The sequence below is a fragment of the Kogia breviceps genome, chromosome 2 (assembly GCF_026419965.1).
Source record: "Kogia breviceps isolate mKogBre1 chromosome 2, mKogBre1 haplotype 1, whole genome shotgun sequence".
Lineage (NCBI taxonomy): Eukaryota > Metazoa > Chordata > Mammalia > Artiodactyla > Physeteridae > Kogia > Kogia breviceps.
In genome coordinates, this window is record NC_081311.1 from 88,294,431 (window position 1) to 88,312,870 (window position 18,440).

General features: G+C 38.5%; 1 protein-coding gene and 1 long non-coding RNA gene across 6 annotated transcripts in view; one reads left to right on the forward strand and one right to left on the reverse strand.

Annotated features, from left to right (window-relative positions):
* Positions 1 to 18,440, forward strand: part of ARHGEF4 (Rho guanine nucleotide exchange factor 4) — a 244,565-nt gene that overhangs the window by 151,315 nt on the left and 74,810 nt on the right. The window lies entirely within an intron of this gene.
* Positions 1 to 18,440, reverse strand: part of LOC136793582 (uncharacterized) — a 95,719-nt gene that overhangs the window by 76,437 nt on the left and 842 nt on the right. The window lies entirely within an intron of this gene.

Consider the following 18,440-nt stretch of genomic DNA (forward strand, 5'->3'; position numbering starts at 1 on the left):
TAGCTCTCTGATAAAGGGAATTCTTGGCTTGAGGAAGAGGCCATTACTGAATCCCTAAACCTGGCTCCATTCATTTATTTTGAGCAGAACTACTGACCATCCCTTGAAACTTGTAATAGGGTAAAACTAACAGAGAGAGAGTTGTCTAATCTAGTGATGAAACCTGGGTGTTTTCCCTTCTGGGGGACAAGCCTCTTCCTTGAGTTTTATGGCAGCCTGTCTGAGTCCCTTTCCCAGAACTATGGCAAGCAGCATCACATCACATATTTGTCCATAAAAGGGCTGATTTTTGTGCCAGAAGGAAACTGGGACCCAGTGAGGGCCAGGATGGGGCATCCTCATGCACAGCGACCACCCTTCCTGGACTTAACCCAGGAAGGGCTGGACACAGTGAAAATGCTCAAGGCTCCTGGTGCAAGGACAGATGTTGGGTCTCAGGTCTTGAGCAGGTGCAGATTATGTTAGATGGCAACCTTATGGTTTAAAGGCATCCAGCTGGCTGAAGGAAAAGGTCAAATCTGGTGTTTAAAAAGGATAAAGAAGAGTAAAAGCCTTAGACAGGGTTGAAAAAACAAAATAGTTACACCTGCCAAACATGTACTTTTCCCGACTTGGGGAGTAGGGACAGGACTGGCATTCAAGGATGTCTGTAGTTTGATCCTATTGGAGCTAAAGACCTGTAGAAAGCAGGTGACGTTAGCAAAAGATGATATGGGAGAATAGTGGCTGGGCCCTGATCATTAGACTGTGGCATATGCTGTGCTGAGGAGTCAGCTCTGATACAGACATGAGTCCTGACCTCTGAATCTGACTCAGTGCATACTGGGTACTGGTCCTGGGGGAGTTGGCTACTCAGATTAGCCAGTAGCCATGATTGTTTTCCATTGTTTGACATCTGCTGAAAGAATCCTTTCATGGGAAAAGATAGTTCTAACATAAACTCTTCATTAAGTCATGGAATAGTTTAGAGGCTCATGGAAGAGACAGTAACGGGTGAGAGTACCATTTTTCCTGGAATAATCTTCGAGTCTGATGTTGGCTCTTGAAGTTAGAAACTTCTTACAAATTCAAGCTTAATAATCATATGTTCCTACTATTTCAGAGCCTCATTTGAATTAATTAGCAGATATATTTATTGTAGAATAAGAGATTTTTAAAACCTCAGTGTCACATGTCCCTCAGCATGCCTGCATGCTGAGGACACTGCTCTGGAAGTCAAAGGTCAGGGCTCTGGCTTCAGCTGCCCTTCATTTGGGGGTGAGGAATTGGGCACTTCCCTCCATTTCCCTATTTCATACTTCTTTTTATTTAAAAAAAGAGTATAATTCCTGTATTCATCAGATTAATATGAGGGGCTAGCTTGGGTCTCTGTATTTAGCTTAGGAAAGCTTTCTTTTCTTCAATTATTGCTTCCACTCCAACTGCTCTATTCCATACTTCTGGGGTTTCTTTCTACGGATTGTATTCTCAGGTTCTATCCCCAGAATCTCTCATTATTTTCACTATTTTATCCATTTCCTCTCTGTTCTGGGAGAATATCTCAGTTTTATCTTCTGCTTTGCTTTTCTGGTTTTATCTCGTCTGCTGTTCATTGCCTTCATTAATATTTGTGATTCAGCGATCATGTTTTTAATTTCCATACATTATTTCCAATGTCCTCTAGAAGTTCATTAAAAACAGAAAGTTGGGAGTTTTGTAAAATTTTCTCCTGTTCATGTTTTATAAATTCATTTCCAAGTTCATATGCTTTTCTTTTAACTGGTAAATTTTTTATAGGTGAAATTTCTCTATTTGCTTATCTTTACAGACATCAGTTCTTCGCCAGCAATGGCTTGTTGTCAGGTAGCACTTGAGACAACATTCTTTCAGAGATTGTTACAGGTTCCTCTTAAAATCCTTCAAGCATAGCTGAAGCAGGAAAATTTAAGCTTTCCTATAATGTGTATCATGGGTTCAGTCACCTTGGTGCAGGAGCTTTAAGCAGTCCCAGAGAGAGGTTTGCCTCTTTCTAGCACTTCTTCTCTACGTTTGGTGGAGTAGTCAAGAATTAGCATGATGTGGAAGCATGCCACCCTCTGCCCTACAAGTGGGTACCCAGGATAAACTCTACCACACCCACTCTTCTCTGAGTGGAGCCAGCAGGGCCAGATATGACTCTGTGAGCCCCTAGCATGATGGCTGCACACAGCATCACGTAAAGCCCTCTGCAACTCCAGAACATTTGTTGGAGACTATTTTTCCCTTTGAATGGTCTTGACCTCCCTGTCAAAAGTAAGCTGATCATAGATGTATGGATTTATTCCTGGACTGTCAATTGTATTCCACTGATATATGTCTATTCTTGTACTAGTACCACACTGTCTTGTTTACCATTACTTTGTAGTAAGGTTTGAAATCAGAAAGTGGAGTCTTCCTACTTTCCCCTTCTTTTTCAGGAATGTCTTAGCTATTCTGAGTTCCTTGCAAATCCATGTGACTTTTAGAATCAGGCTGTCATTTTCTACAAAGATATCAGTTGAGGTTCTGATAAGGATTTTATTGAATCTGTACATGAGTTTGGAGAGCACTGTCATCTTAACAATGTTGAGTTTTCTGATCTATGAACATAGGACTTTTTTCCCATTTATTTAGATCTACTTTTGTTTCTTTCAACATTTTGTCATTTTCAGAATACAAGTTTGTACTTCCTTTGAAAAATTCATTCCCAAGTACTTTATATAATTTTTGATGCATTGTGAATGAAATTGTCTCTTGAATTCCATTTTCAGACTGGTCATTAAAAGTGCATAGAAATACAATTGACTTTTGTATATTGATCCCATATCCTGCAACCTTGCTGAACTCATTTATTAGTTCTAGTTTGATGTCTTTTTTTTTCTTGCCTAAGTGCCCTGATTAGAGCATCCAGTACTGTACATTTGAATAAAAATGGCAAGAATGGACATCCTTGCTTTTTTTCCTGATTTTAGGGGGAAAGCATCCCATCTTCACCATTAAGTATGATGTTAGCTGTGGGTTTTTCACAGATGCCCTTTATTGGGTAAATAAAGTTCCTATATTCCTAGTTTGTCAAGTTTTTTTTGTCACAAGAGAGTGTTGGATTTTTGTCAAATGCTTGTCCTGTCTATTGAGATAATCATGCAACTTCTGTTCTTTATTCTGTTGATGTGATGTATTACATTAATTGATTTTCAGATGTTGGACAACCCTTGCATTTCTGAGATAAATCTCACTTGGTCAAGATGTGTAATTCTCATTATATTTTGCTGAATTTGGTTTGCTAGTATTTTGTTGAAGATTTTTGCATCCATATCCATAAGAGATATTGGTCTGTAATTTTCTTTTCTTTTAATGTCTTTGTCTGGTTTTGGCCTCATAAAATAATTTGGGAAATCTTCCTTCATTTTCTATTTTCTTCAATAGTTTGTGAAGAATTGGTATTAATTCTTTTTTCAATGTTTGGTAGAATTCAGAGGTGAAGCCAATTGGGTGTGGGCTTTTCTTTGTAGGCAGTCTTGTTATTACTGATTCAATCTCTTTACTTGTTATAGAGCTATTCAGATTGTCTATTTCTCTTGAGTAGGTTTTGGTAGTTTGCATCTTTCTAGGAATTTGTCCATTTTATCTAAGTCACCTAACTGTTGGTGTACAGTTGCTCAGTCTTCTCTTATAATCCTTTTTATTTCCTCAAAGTCAGAAGTAATGCCCCTTGTCTCATTTCTGATTCTGGTAACGAGTCCTCTACTTTCACTTGGTCAAACCAGCTAAAGGTCTGTCAATTCTGTTGATTTTCCCTAAGAACCAGCATTTGGTTTCTTTTATTTTCTATTTTTTCTCTAATCTCTATTTCTGTTTCTCAATACTTCTGTTCTCCATTGTGCCTCTACTGACTCCTACTCTAATCTGTATTGTTTCCTTCCGTGTGCTTGTTTTAGGTTTAGTTTTGATCTTTTTTTCCCCCTGTGTCATTAGGTACAGATCCAGTTGTTGATTTGAGATTTTTCTTCTTTCTTATTACAGGTATTTGCAGCTATAAATTTCCCTCTGAGCACTGCTTTACCTGTCTTCATAATTTTGGGCATATTTTGTCTTCATTTTCATTTATATCAAGGTATTTTCCGATTTTTCTTTTGATTTCTTCTTGGACCCATTAGTTATTTAGGAGTTTGTTATTTAATTTCCACATATTTGTGAGTTTCTCAAATTTCCCTTATTATTGATTTCTAATTTCATTCCATTGTGGTCAAAGAATACATTTTGTATTATTTCCATACTTTTTTTTTTTTTTTTTTTTTTTTTCTGTATGCAGGCCTCTCACTGTTGTGGCCTCTCCTGTTGCGGAGCACAGGCTTCGGATGCGCAGGCTTAGCGGCCATGGCTCACAGGCCCAGCTGCTCCGTGGCATGTGGGACCTTCCCAGACCGGGGCACGAACCCATGTCCCCTGCATCGGCAGGTGGACTCTCAACCACTGCGCCACCAGGGAAGCCCCATACTTTTAAATTTGTGGAAGTTTGTTTTATGGACTAACACATGGTCTAGCCTGGAGAATGTTCCATATGCACTTGAGAAGAAAGTATACTCTGTTATTGTTGGAAAGTATACTCTGTTCTATATATGACTATTATGCCTAAATGGTTTATGGTGTAGGTCAAATATTCTATTTCCTTGATCTTCTGTATAGTTGCTCTATCCATTATTGAAAGTTGGGCATAAACCTCCAACTGTTATTGTTGAATTATCTATTTCTCCCTTCATTTCTGTCAGTTTTAGCTTTATGTACTTTAGTGCTCTGTTATGAGGTAGGTGGATATATATTTGTACTTATATCTTACTGATGGATTAACCCTTTTATTGTTATAAAATGCCCTTGTCTCTAGTGTCTTTTGTTTCTTGTTTTTTTTTTTTTTTTATTTCTTAAATTGGAGTATAATTGCTTTACAATGCTGTGGTCATTTCTGCTATATGATGAAGTGAATCAGCTATATGTATACATATATCTCCTCCCCCTTAAACCCCTCTCCCCCACTCCCATCCCACCCATCTCTGTCATCACAGAGCACCAAGCTGAGCTTCCTGTGATTTATAGCAGGTTCCCACTAGCTATCTATTTTATGCATGGTAGTGTATTTATGTCAAATCTCATCTTCTATTTCATCCCACCCTCCCCTTCCCCTACTGTGTCCACATGTCCGATCTCTACATCTGCGTCTCTATTCCTGCACAGGAACTAGGTTCATATGTACCATTTTTCTGGATTCCACATATATGCATTAATATACGATATTTGTTTTTCTCTTCCTGACTTACTTCACTCTGTATGACAGACTATAAGTCCATCCACAGCTCTACAAATGACCAAATTTCGTTCCTTTTTAGGGCTGAGTAATATTCCATTGTATATAGGTACTACATCTTCTTTATCCATTCAACAGTCATTGAACATTTAGGTTGTTTCCATTTCCTGGCTATTGCAAATACTGCTTAAATGAACATTGTGGTACATGTGTCCTTTTGAATTATAGTTTTCTCAGGATATATGCCCAGTAGTGGGATTGCTGGGTCATATGGTAGTTCTCTTTTTAATTCTTTATGGAACCTCCATACTGTTCTCCACAGTAGCTGTATCAATTTACATTCCCACCAACAGTGCAAGAAGGTTCCCTTTTCTCCACACCCTCTCCAGCATTTATTGTTTGTTTATTTTTTGATGATGGCCATTCTGACCAATGTGAGGTGATACCTCATTGTAGTTTAGATTTGCATTTCTCTAATAATTAGTGATATTGAGCATCTTTTCATGTATTTGTTGGCCATCTGTAAGCCTTCTTTGGAGAAATGTCTATTTAGGTCTTCCACCCATTTTTTGATTTGGTTGTTTGTTTTTTTCGTGTTGAGCTGCATGAGCTGTTTGTATATTTTAGAGATTAATCCTTTGTCAGTTGCTTCATTTGCAAATATTTTCTCTCATTCTGAAGGGTGTCTTTTTGTCTTGTTTATGGTTTCCTTGGTTGTGCAAGAGCTTTTAAGTTTCATTAGGTCCCATTTGTTTTTGTTTTTCCATTACTCTAGGAGGTGGGCCAAAAAAATTCCTGCTGCAATTTATGTCAAAGAGCGTTCTGCCTATGTTTTCCTCTAAGAGGTTTATGGTGTCTAGCTTTACATTTAGGTCATTAATCCATTTTGAGTTTATTCTTGTGTATGGTGTTAGGGAGTGTTCTAATTTCATACTTTAACATGTAGCTGTCCAGTTTTCCCAGCACCATTTATTGAAGAGGCTCTCTTTTCTCCGTTTTATATTCTTGTCTCCTTTGTCATAGATTAGGTGTCTGTAGGTGTGTGGGTTTATCTCTGGGCTTTCTATCCTGTTCCATCGATCCATATTTCTGTTTTTGTTCCAGTACCATGCTGTCTTGATCACTGTCCCTTTGTAGTATTGTCTGAAGTCAGGGAGCCTGATTCCTCCAGCTCTGTTTTTCTTTCTCAAGATTGCTTTGGCAATTCAGGGTCTTTTGTGTTTCCATACAAATTGTAAGATTTTTTTTCTCCTAATTCTGCAAAGAATGCCACTGGTAATTTGATAGGGATTGCACTGAATATGTAGATTGCTTTGGGTAGTATAGTCATTTTCACAATATTGATTCTTCCAATCCAAGAACATGGTATATTTCTCCATCTGTCTGTGTCATCTTTGATTTCTTTCATCAGTGTTTTATAGTTTCGTGAGTACAGGTCTTTTGCCTCCTTAGGTAGATTTATACCTAGATATTTTATTCTTTTTGTTGCGATGGTAAATGGGATTGTTTCCTTAATTTCTCTTTCTGATCTTTCATTGTTAGTGTATTGGAATGCAGGAGATTCCTGTGCATTAATTTTGTATCCTGTAACTTTACCAAATTGATTGATTAACCCTAGTAGTTTCCTGGTGGCATCTTTAGGATATTCTATGTATAGTATCATGTCATCTGCAAAGTGATGTTTTTATTTTTCCTTTTCCAATTTCTATTCCTTTTACTTCTTTTTCTTCTCTGATTGCCATGGCTAGGACTTCCAAAACTATGCTGAATAATAGTGGTGAGAGTGGACATCCTTGTCTTGTTCCTGATCTTAGAGGAAATGCTCTCAGTTTTCCCACCATTGAGAATGATGTTTGCTGTGAGTTTGTCATATATGGTCTTTATTATGTTGAGGTAGATTCCCTCTATGCCCACTTTCTGGAGAGTTTTTATCATACATGGGTGTTGAATTTTGTCAAAAGCTTTTTCTGCATCTATTGAGATGATCATATGATTTTTATTCTTTAATTTGTTAATATGGTGTATCACATTGATTTGCATATATTGAAGAATCCTTGCATTCCTGGGACAAATCCCACTTGATCATTGTGTATGATCCTTTTAATGTGTTGTTGGATTCTGTTTCCTAGTGTTTAGTTGAGGATTTTTGCATCTATGTGATATTGGCCTGTAATTTGTGTGTGTGTGTGTGTGATATCTTTGTCTGGTTTTGGTATCAGGGTGATGGTGGCCTCGTAGAATGAGTTTGGGAGTGTTCCTCCCTCTGCTATATTTTGGAAGAGTTTGAGAAGGATAGGTGTTAGCTCTTCTCTAAATGTTTCATAGAATTCGCCTGTGAAGCCATCTGGTCCTGGACTTTTGTTTGTTGGAAGATTTTTAATTACAGTTTCAATTTCATTACTTGTGGTTGGTCTGTTTATATTTTCTAATGCTTCCTGTTTCAGTCTGAAAAGTTGTACCTTTCCAAGAATTTGGCTATTTCTTCCACATTGTCCATTTTATTGGCATATAGTTCCTTGCAGTCGTCCTTATGATCCTTTGCATTTCTGCAGTGTCAGTTGTAATTTCTTGCTTTTCATTTCTAATTTTATTGATTTGTGTCCTCTTCTTTTTTCCTCTTTTTAAAAAATAAATAAATGTATTTATTTATTTTTTGCTGCATTGAGTCTTTGTTGCTGCACATGGGCTTTCTCTAGTTGCAGCAAGCAGGAGCCACACTTTGCTGCAGTGCACGGGCTTCCCATTGCAGTGGCTTCTCTTGTTGCAGAGCATGGGCTCCAGATACGTGAAGCCCTGGTGTGTTGGGCTCAGTAGTTGTGGTGCGTTGGGCTCAGTAGTTGTGGCACATGGGCTCAGTAGTTGTGGCGCACGGGCTTAGTTGCTCCACAGCATGTGGTATCTTCCCAGGTGAGGGCTCAAAACCGTGTGCCCTGCATTGGCAGGCGGATTCTTAACCACTGCGCCACCTGGGAAGCCCCTCCCTTTTTTCTTGATGACGCTGGCTAAAGGTTTTCAATTTTGTTTATATTCTCAAAGAACAAACTTTTAGTTTTATTCATCTTTGCTATTGTTATCTTCATTTCTATTTGACTTATTACTGCTCTGATCTTTATGATTTCTTTCCTTCTACTGATTTTAGGTTTTGTTTGTTCTTTCTCTATTTGCTTAGGTGTAAGGTTAGATTGTTTATTTGAGATTTTTCTTGTTTCTTGAGGTGAGATTGAATTGCCATAAACCTCCCTCTTAAAACTGCTTTTTGCTGCATCCAATAGGTTTTGGGTCACCATGCTTTTGTTGGCATTTGTTTCTATGTATTTTTAAAATTTCCTCTTTCCTCTTAGATTTCTCCAGTGATCTCTTGGTTATTTAGCAGTGCACTGTTTAGCCTCCGTGTGTTTGTGGTTTTTACAGTTTTTTCCTGTAATTGATTTCTAATATCATAGCATGTGGTCAGAAAAGATGCTTGATTCAATTTCAATTTTCTTAAATTTTCCGAGGCTTGATTTGTGACCCAAGGTGTTATCTATCCTGGCGAATTTTCCATGTGCACTTGAGAAGAAAGTGTATTTGGCCACTTTTGGGTGGAATGTCCTATAAATATCAATTTAAATCTATCTGGTCTATTTAAAGCTTGTGTTTCCTGATTTATTTTCTGTCTGGATGATCTGTCCATTGGTGTAAGTGGGGTGTTAAAGTCCCCCACTGTTATTGTGTTACTGTCAATTTCTCCTTTTATGGCTGTTAGCATTTGCCTTATCTACTGAGGTGCTCCTACGTGGGTGCATAAATATTTATAATTGTTATATCTTCTTGGATTGATCCCTTGATCGTTATGTAGTGTCATTCCTTATCTCTTATAACAGTCTTTATTTTAAAGTCTATTTTATCTGATATGAGTATTGCTACTCCAGCTTTCTTTTAATTTCCATTTGCATGGAATATATTCTTCCATCCCCTCACTGTCAGTCTGTATGTATTCCTAGGTCTGAAGTGGGTCTCTTGTAGACAGCAAATATACAGGTCTTATTTTTGTATCCATTCAGCCACTCTGTGTCTTTTGGTTGGAGCATTTAATCCATATATATTTAATGTAATTATCAATATGTATGTTCCTATTACCATTTTCTTAATTGTTTTGGGTTTGTTTTTGTGGGTCTTTTTCTTCTCTTGTGTTTCCTGCGTACTGATGTTCCTTTAGCATTTGTTTAAAAGCTGGTTTGGTGGTGCTGAATTCTCTTGGCTTTTGCTTGTCTGTAAAGCTTTTTATTTCTCTGTCGAATCTGAATGAAATCCCTGAGTAATCTTGGTTATAGATTTTTCCCTTTCATCACTTTAAATATATCCTGCCACTCCCTTCTGGCCTGCAGAGTTTCTACTGAAAAATCAGCTGATAATCTTATGGGGATTCCCATGTGTGTTATTTTTTGCTTTTCCCTTGCTGCTTTTAATAGTTTTTCTTTCAATTTAATTTTTGTTAGTTTGATTAATATGTGTCTCAGTGTGTTTCTTCTAGGGTTTGTCATGTATGGGACTCTCTGCGCTTCCTGGATTTGGGTGGCTATTTCCTTTCCCATGTTAGGGAAGTTTTTGACTATAATCTTTTAAACTATCTTCGCAGACCCTTTCTTTTTCTTGTCTTCTTCTTCTGGGATCCCGTAATTCAAATATTGGTGCATTTAGTATTGTCCCAGAGGTCTCTGAGATTGTCTTCAATTCTTTTCATTCTTTTTTCTTTACTCTGCTCCTCAGCAGTTATTTCCACCATTCTATCTTCCGTCTCACTTATTCGTTCTTTTGCCTCAGTTATTCTGCTATTGATTCCTTCTAGTGTATTTTTCATTTCAGTTATTGTGTTGTTCATCTCTGTTTGTTTGTTCTTTAGTTCTTCTAGGTCCTTGTTAAACATTTCTTGTATTTTCTCGATCCATGCCTCCATTCTATTTCTGAGATTTCAGATCACCTTTACTATCATTACTCTGAATTCTTTTTCAGGTAGGTTGCCTATTTCCTCTTCATTTATTTGGTCTTGTAGGTTTTTACTTTGCTCCTTCATCTGTAACATATTATTTTGTCATCTCATTTTTTCTGATGGGTGGGACTGTGTTCCTTTTTTACTGGGTGTTTGGCCTGAGGCATCCAGCACTGGAGTTTGCAGGCAGTTGCGTAGAGCCAGGTCTTGGTGCTTGGATGAGGACCTCTGGGAGAACTCACACTGATTAATATTCCCTGGGGTCTGAGGTTCTCTGTTAGTCCAGTGGTTCAGACTCCATGCTCACACCACAGGAGCTCAGGTCCAACCCCTGGCCCATGAACCAAGATCCTGCAATCCGCGTGGCATAGCAAAAAAAAAAAAAAAAAATTGGAACAGAACAATAACAAGGAACAAAAAAATAAGATAAAATTAGAAAACTAACAGATATATTACAAAAAATAAAAATATAAATCAGAGAACAACTGGAAGGTAAAACAGAACCACAATAGCAAAAAAAAAAAAAAGTCCACAAAAGGCCTTGGCTGTATGGGGTGGGCCTTAGGCAGGGGAGGGGTTTAGGTGGGGGCAGGGCCTAGGCTCAGGACCCACACGGCCAGATAAGGCACTGGGGCATCTGGGGGCAGGGCTTAGGTGGCCTTAGAGCATGGAGGATCAGGCCTGGGACCCCAGCAGGCTCCCCAAGGCCCAAGTGGGCAGGGGAAACATTAGCTGTCTTCCCCTCCAATCCTCTCAACCCCCGAGGGTCTCTCCCCATCCCTGTTGATACCCTCGTGGTCAGTGGGCCTCTCTAGGTGTGGGAACCTCTCCTCTCCCCCAGCCAGCCCTCAGGGGCACCAGTCCCATCCCACCTCCACTTCTCCTACCCCCTTGCTCACCCCCACATCCTACCCGGTTGCTTGGGGATTCCTCCCATCCTCTTGGGTGTCAAGGTCCCCCACCAGTCTGGTAGGTGCCCTAGTTGTGATGCAAACTCCATGTCCTCTTATTCCACCCCCTAGTGTGTTTTGTTTTAAAGTCTATTTTATCTGATATCAACAGAGCCACTTCAGCTTTCTTGTGGTTGCTGTTTACATGACATATCTTTTTTCCATGTTTTTACTTTCAAGTTATTTATGTCTGAATCTAAAATGTGTCTCCTATAGACAACATACAGGTGGATTGTGCTTTTTATCCATCTGACACTCTGTCTTTTGATTGGATTGTTTAATTCATTTACATTTAGTGTTGTTATTAATATAGTTATATTTACATCTGCCATTTTATTTTTATATTCTATATTTTTGAGTACTTTTTAGTGGTTGCTCTAGGGTTTAACATACACATCTTTTAAATTTTATTTTATTGAAGTATATTTGATTTACAATGTTGTGTTAATTTCTACTGTACAGCAAAGTGGTTCAGTTATACATATGTATACAGTTATACATATGTATACATCATACATATATTGAATATACTTAACCTATATAGTAAGAACTTGTTTTTTATCATGTACATCTTATTAGAATCAACTTCAACTGTATATTAGCTTAATTCCAGCAACATATAGAAATATTATTCCTATATAGCTCTATTCCCTTTCTCCCCTTTGTGGTATTACTGTTATACATATATTACATCTATTGATGTTACAAACCCAACAATGCATTGTTAAAATTATCACTCTACCATCTGTCATTATTTTCCTAGCTACTACAGCTTTGCTCCCGCCCACCTCCTTTGTGCTCGTATTAGCAGATATAGTCTAGATATATTACATTTCTATATGCTGTAGGCCAAACAATACATTAGATACATATTATTTTATACAATTGGTTTTTAAAATGGTTAAGAGAAAAAATTTTAAAAATAGGAATTTATCTTTTACAATTACATAATTACCTTTGCTAGTGCTCTATTTTTGTTCATGTCTATTTGAATTACCATCTGGGGTCACTTGCTTTCAGTCTGAAGAACTTAGGTATTTCTTGTAAGTTGGGTCTGCTAGCAACAAATTCTCTCAGAGTTTATCCAAGAAAGTCTATTCTGCCTTTGTTTTTGAAAGATAGCTTTGCTGGATATAGGACTCTTGGTTGAGAGGCTTTTTATTGTTTTCTTTCAGTACTTTTAATATTATCCCACCACCTCTGGCCTCCACAGCTTCTGCAGGGAAGTCAGCTGTTAATCTTTCTGGGGTTCCCTTGTAAGTTATATATAATTTTTCTCTTGCTGCTTTCAAGATTTTCTCCTTGTCTTTTGCTTTCAGCATATTTAAGATGATGTGTCTGTTTGTGGCTCTCTTTCCATTTATCCTACTTAGAATTTGTTGTGCTTCCTAGATATGTAAATTTTTATTTCTCAGTAAGTTTTGGAAGTTTTCAACTATTATTTCTTTGAATTTTTTTTCTTCTTTCTCTCTCTTTTCTTTCTGCTACTCCCATTATACATATGTTGGTGCAGTCAATGGTGCTCCTCCATTTGCTCCTGGCTGGGAAAGGAGGTCTCTGCCTGGTACCCCGCTCCAGGAAATCCTTCCACCTAATGATAATGGTGCTGGGGGACTGTTCCTTATTACTCTGAGGCTGTGTTCATTTTTTTTCATTCTTTTTTTCATTGTGTTCTTCAGTTTGCATAATCTCTATCAATCTCTTCAAGTATGCTGGTTCTTTTTTCCTGCCAACTCAAACCAACTGTTGAGACCCTCTTGTGAAATTTTTATTTTAGTTACTGTACTCTTCAACTCTAGAACGTCCATTTTCAAAAAATAATTACTATCTATCTATTGATGTTCTCTATTTGCTGCAACTTGTGTTAAAAAACAAAATTCAACTGAGTAAAACTGAAGATCTATTTGCCTTTATTCAATAATTCATGAATCGGACAGCATCCCACACAGCAAGTAGAAATGTGCTCTGAGAAACTACACAAATTGGAAAGTTTTTATAGGTAGAAAGAGGGTATGACAAAGAAGTAAAAGAATAGATTGTTTCAGGCAAGGTTATATTCCCTTAGGGAAAGGCAGGGATCTTAGGGAGTTTACCTCACTAATACTAACCAGGAAATTCCAGACTGATTGGTTTAAAATCCACTCCTGGGAGAGGCTGAAACTGCAGTTAGGTCAGGTATTAAGTCTTACTGGGGCTTAACACAAGTGTCTCCATTTGGGGCTTTTTTTTTTTTTTTAAACAATTCTCCTTTGATCTCTGCTTGAGATATGTAATCAAAATTTAAGGCAGTAGCACCACTCTCAATTATACCACTCTATGGTTCTCACAACTTTCGTTGATCCTTGATTTTTGCTTTTTGGGTTTTTTTTTTTCTTTTTCTGACCATCTGTGGTATTCACAGGTCATGACTTCAGGTTCACATTTTTTAAGTAGGTCACTTCCTCCATTTCTTTTTCAGTGTTCCAATCTGAGGGAGATCATTTGCTTGGTGGCTAGTGACTACAAACATGCATTTAAAGCTTTTGAGAGGTTATTATGATTATTATAAATAGGATAATTCTCAATGTTCATAAAGCATTTGGAGCTATGGTCCCCATGACCCAAACCAATCAAAATCAAATAAGTCAAAAAAAGACCCCATTGAAGGGTCTTTTTAAGCCAAATGGCTTGTTCATTGATTTATGTGACTGAGCTTCAGCTTCCCCAGAAGTGTCAATCCAGGTGCAGCAGGTGGTGTAGGCCACAGCACAGACATCTTCTTGCTCAGCTTAAAGGTAATCCAACTTTGGTTAGTGTAAGGATCTTTGCTGGGCAGCCAGTATCTTAGCAACTGAATCTACAGTGTCTCCAAGAATTAAGGAATGGTTTCTAATCATACTCTCATTTGTGTTTACTTCCATGTAAGGGGTTAGTCAGGTTTTTAGCACAAATGGGGAGAGAATCTTCTAGTCTGAAATTAAAAGTTGTTCTAAATTCCAGAGGTTACTCCCTTTAGCAGTGGTCTGGGAGGTATGGGTGATGGCATTATCTTTCCAGGCCAATGCCAGAGTAAAGGAAAGAAAGAGAAGAAGAGAAGTATTAAGTCTTGATTCAGCATCTTGGGTGGAAGCAGATTTCATTGATGCTGACATATTTTACAACAGAGATAACCTGAATTTGACTAGTAAGCCCAGGCAGAATAAAAGTTGTTTGTCTGCATTATAGTCAATGTTGATAACTCTAAATACATGTCTGTTTTAATTAAGCCAACGAACTTAAAGTAGCTTTAATATTGAATATTTTCTCGGATCACATGAACCTGAAAAGCATTTGGGTTAGTTTATATTTCTGAGAGTTTTTAGAATAACCAACCCTTAATTTATATAAGTTCTTGTTTGTTTTTAAAGCAACTGAATAGAGCTCTTTTACAAATTAATTTTAGTAATATCATCCAGAGGTAGGAAATAACACACATCAACCACACATGTATATAGAAACAGGAACATATTATACAAATGCAAACAGAGACCTCATAGCTTCATTTTTAAATTTTAGTTACAAGACAGGTATGATGATGTGGAAATCACTATCTATAAAAGAACAGTTGGAATAAGTTAAGTTCTTCTGTTCAGATAGCTAAAGCTTTTTCTGCTAATATTTATGGAGAAGACACATGATTTTTCATTTGTCTAAATTCAAATGACCTTTCCCCCTTTCATTCTCCTGATTAGAATTACCTCTCTGAAGATTGTGCTTTAAAGAAATGGCGTAGATAAGAGTTAATATTTACAGCTCAAAGGCACAGGAAAAGAATGCAGGTTCCTCCAAGGACTTTGGTTTCCTAAGGCCAATATTGAAAAGCTTTTTGAGATGAATAAGGGAGGTTTGAGGATTGGTTAACAAGGATTGGTGGTTTCTGGAAGCAGACCTCTGATCCTGGAAAGACTAGACTTGTAAAACAAGGACAGCTGTTTTTAATTTCTCATAGAATTGTATTGCTACCTAAAGGATATCAAAGGACTGTCAGACCCAGCCACCTATGTTGGAATATTTTTCTTCCTCTCTCGGTACAATTAGCTTAGGGGAGAAGGCCTTAAGAAAAGTCCTAACAGGCTGGGAACATCGGCTTCCAATCTGGCCAAATTTCTGATCATAGAGTTATTAAATCCTTTCAAATATCTTGTTAGGTTTCAGCTGGAACAAAGAGTAAATATTTCTGGCCGTACTGAATTGGATTTAGGAGGTGTTCTTAAAGAGGGTGCAGAAGATATTATCCTCACAAGATCTTAGAGCCACTCCCAAAGATAGCCAAAAGGAAGACTTAGATAATGACAAACAGTTGTCCCTGGGAGAGAAAGAATCAATAACCAGTGTGTCTGGATTTGGACAGGAGGGGACATGAAATTTTACTTTCCTCTCTCAACTGGTCACTACAGACAGGGATTACCAGGATGAGCACTCAAATAAAAGAGGATAGAGGGGAGCAATAGAAATTACATCAGTCTTGGAAATTCCCTGGGGGAATTTCCCTGGGGGTCCAGTGTTCTCTCACCGCTGAGGGCCTGGGTTCGCTCCCTGGTCAGGGAACTAAGATTCTACAAGCTTTGCAATGTGGCCCAAAAGAAAAAAAAAAAAAAAAAAGACAGACAGAAAGAAATTATATCAGTCTTACTGTTTTTATCTTGTTTTGTTTTTAGGTACCTCTTGTGTCTTTAATTTTTCATTAGCATTTTTCAATAAATATTTTAATGAAGCTACTTCGCAATTTTGAAGGCTTTTGGAGGCTTCTGCAAACCAATTAAAATAGGTTATCATGTTCTCTTTGTTTGATATGGGAACGCTTACTTTTTTTTATAGGCCATTAGGATTATATTTTATGATTTTTTTAACAGATATTAATGTGAGAGATATTGACAACTAGAATCCATGGCTAAAAGGGAAGTATATAAAGTGTTAGAATAATAGTCACATGGAAATCATATAGTATACTCTCTTAAATTGAAAAAAAGAAGTGAAAGACAAATCAAAGATGCAAGAGTTAAATTATATAATTGATATAAAATAATCTGTTGTATTTTCTATCCTACACTTGATTATTTTTGTATGACTTTTAAAGATGCAGTTCTTCTAATAGTTTATAGTTGACTCTCACAGAATTTCTATGGGATGGAACTAATCATATTCCTTGCTAGCTTCTCACTCCTTCCTTTGCAACCTATATTTAATATTCCATGGATATACAATTATATATATTTTTTAGTTTTTAGTTTTCCATTATGGTTTATTACAGGATGTTGAATACCCTGTGCTATACAGTAGAACCTTGTTGTTTATCTGTTTTATATATAGTAGTTTGTATCTCCTAATCCCAAACTCCTAATTTATCCCTCCCCCACCCCTTTACCCTTTGGTAACTGTAAGTTTGTTTTCTATGTCTGTGAGTCTGTTTCTGTTTTATAAATAAGTTCATTTGTGTCATATTTTAGATTCCACATATAAGTGATATACAGTATGTGTCTTTTTCTTTCTGACTTACTTCATTTAGTGTGATAATCTCTATATCCATCCATGTTGCTGCAAATGGCATTATTTCATTCTTTTTCATGGCTGAGTGGTAGTCCACATACACAATGGAATACTTCCCATGGTGTGGGGGCCGGGGTGGGGGTGGTGGCTAAATCTTACTGCACCAAATTGTGTCCCCTGAGACTCCCTGAACTTCGGGTAGTAAGTGTTAATTTCAGCTGCCATCACCACTGTGGTCTTAAGAAATATGGATCCCTTTTACATAGCAAAACTCAGTGAAGACTCTGTACTCTTCCCTGCAGTACTGCTGAAACCAGGATAGCTGGTTCAAATAAGACTCTACTGAAAACTTAAAAGAGAAATGGACTCAGAAGAAGCATGGTGCATGGCTGGCTGACACAGGCTAGATCTGCCCAGACTGCTGCTACCTAGAGGCACTCACCACTTGGGTTCACACAACACCTTCTCAAAGTCCTGACCCCAGAGAGCAGGAGTGCTCCCTTCTGCCTAGCTGGCCTCCTGCTCAGTTTCAGGTCCCTACTCATTCTTCCACAGGCACTCCCCAGGCACCTAGCCTGCAGCAGATGCTCTGCACACACTGGGGATACAGTGGTGGTACAGAGCCACTGCCCTCACAGTGCATGGTCTATGGGAGGCAGCCAACAGAAAACCAAGCCACTGACAGATGGCAATAAGTGCTGGAAAGGAATAACTGAAGTCTCACTGAGGAGGCAACATTTACTGAGATCTGAAGTTTGGGGAGCCAATACCTTGAAAAACAAAGAGAACATTCCAGGTAAAAAGAACAGTAAGTGCAAAGGCCCTGCGACAGGAAGGAGAGACAGCAAGACAGCCACCGTGGCTGGAGTGGAAAGACCAAGGGAAAGGGAGCACTGACAGGAGGTGGAGAATAGGACGGCCAACACACAGGGTCTTGCGGGTCTTGCTAACTGCGAGAGAAGCTTCTGAAGGGTTTGAATCAGTAGCAGGACATGGTATGATTTATATTTTAATTTAGAGTTCCCTCTCTGGCTGCTCTGTGGAACAACAAGTCAAGAGACTGAAGCTGTCTTCCAAACACAGTATGGTAGTGGTGCAGTAAAGTGAAAGAAATGGACACCGTGGACACTTATTTTGGAGGGAGAGCCCACAGACTTGCTGATGGGAGGGTGTCTCCTGATCTGTGACTCATCCCCCACAGATCAGGAGCTAGGTTCACAGGCCTCAACAGGACAACCGGACAGGAACACAGACAGTGACTCTCCTTGCTGAAAGCCTGCACTCAGGAGCAACGGGGTGTCGAGGACAGCTGTTCTTCCCAAGGACAGCGGAGAAGGGCGGCATGGGTGGGAAGTGTGCATACCAGGTATGGAATGGTCAGGAAGGATCCCCAGAGGAGTCAGCTGAGGGGGGCCTTCAAGGTGCAGATTTGGCTGAGTCACCCTGCAATGCCCATCAAGTGAACCTCCAGCACACTAGTATTGCCTTATGCTTGTACAGAGCTTTGCACTTTGTACATAAACGCTGGCATGCCATTGTCCCAGCCCCCTGAGTTGCTGTGAGGAGACAGCACAGGGTCTGCAAGGACGGGAGATGATATTGAGGTAGGTTCCCTTATGATGCAGAGCTAGGAGCACACGTGGCTTAGGGAAGGAGACGGGCTACAGGAACTGGACCCCAAATGGAGGGAAGAGGAGAGAATGACCACTGTTCCAGCATC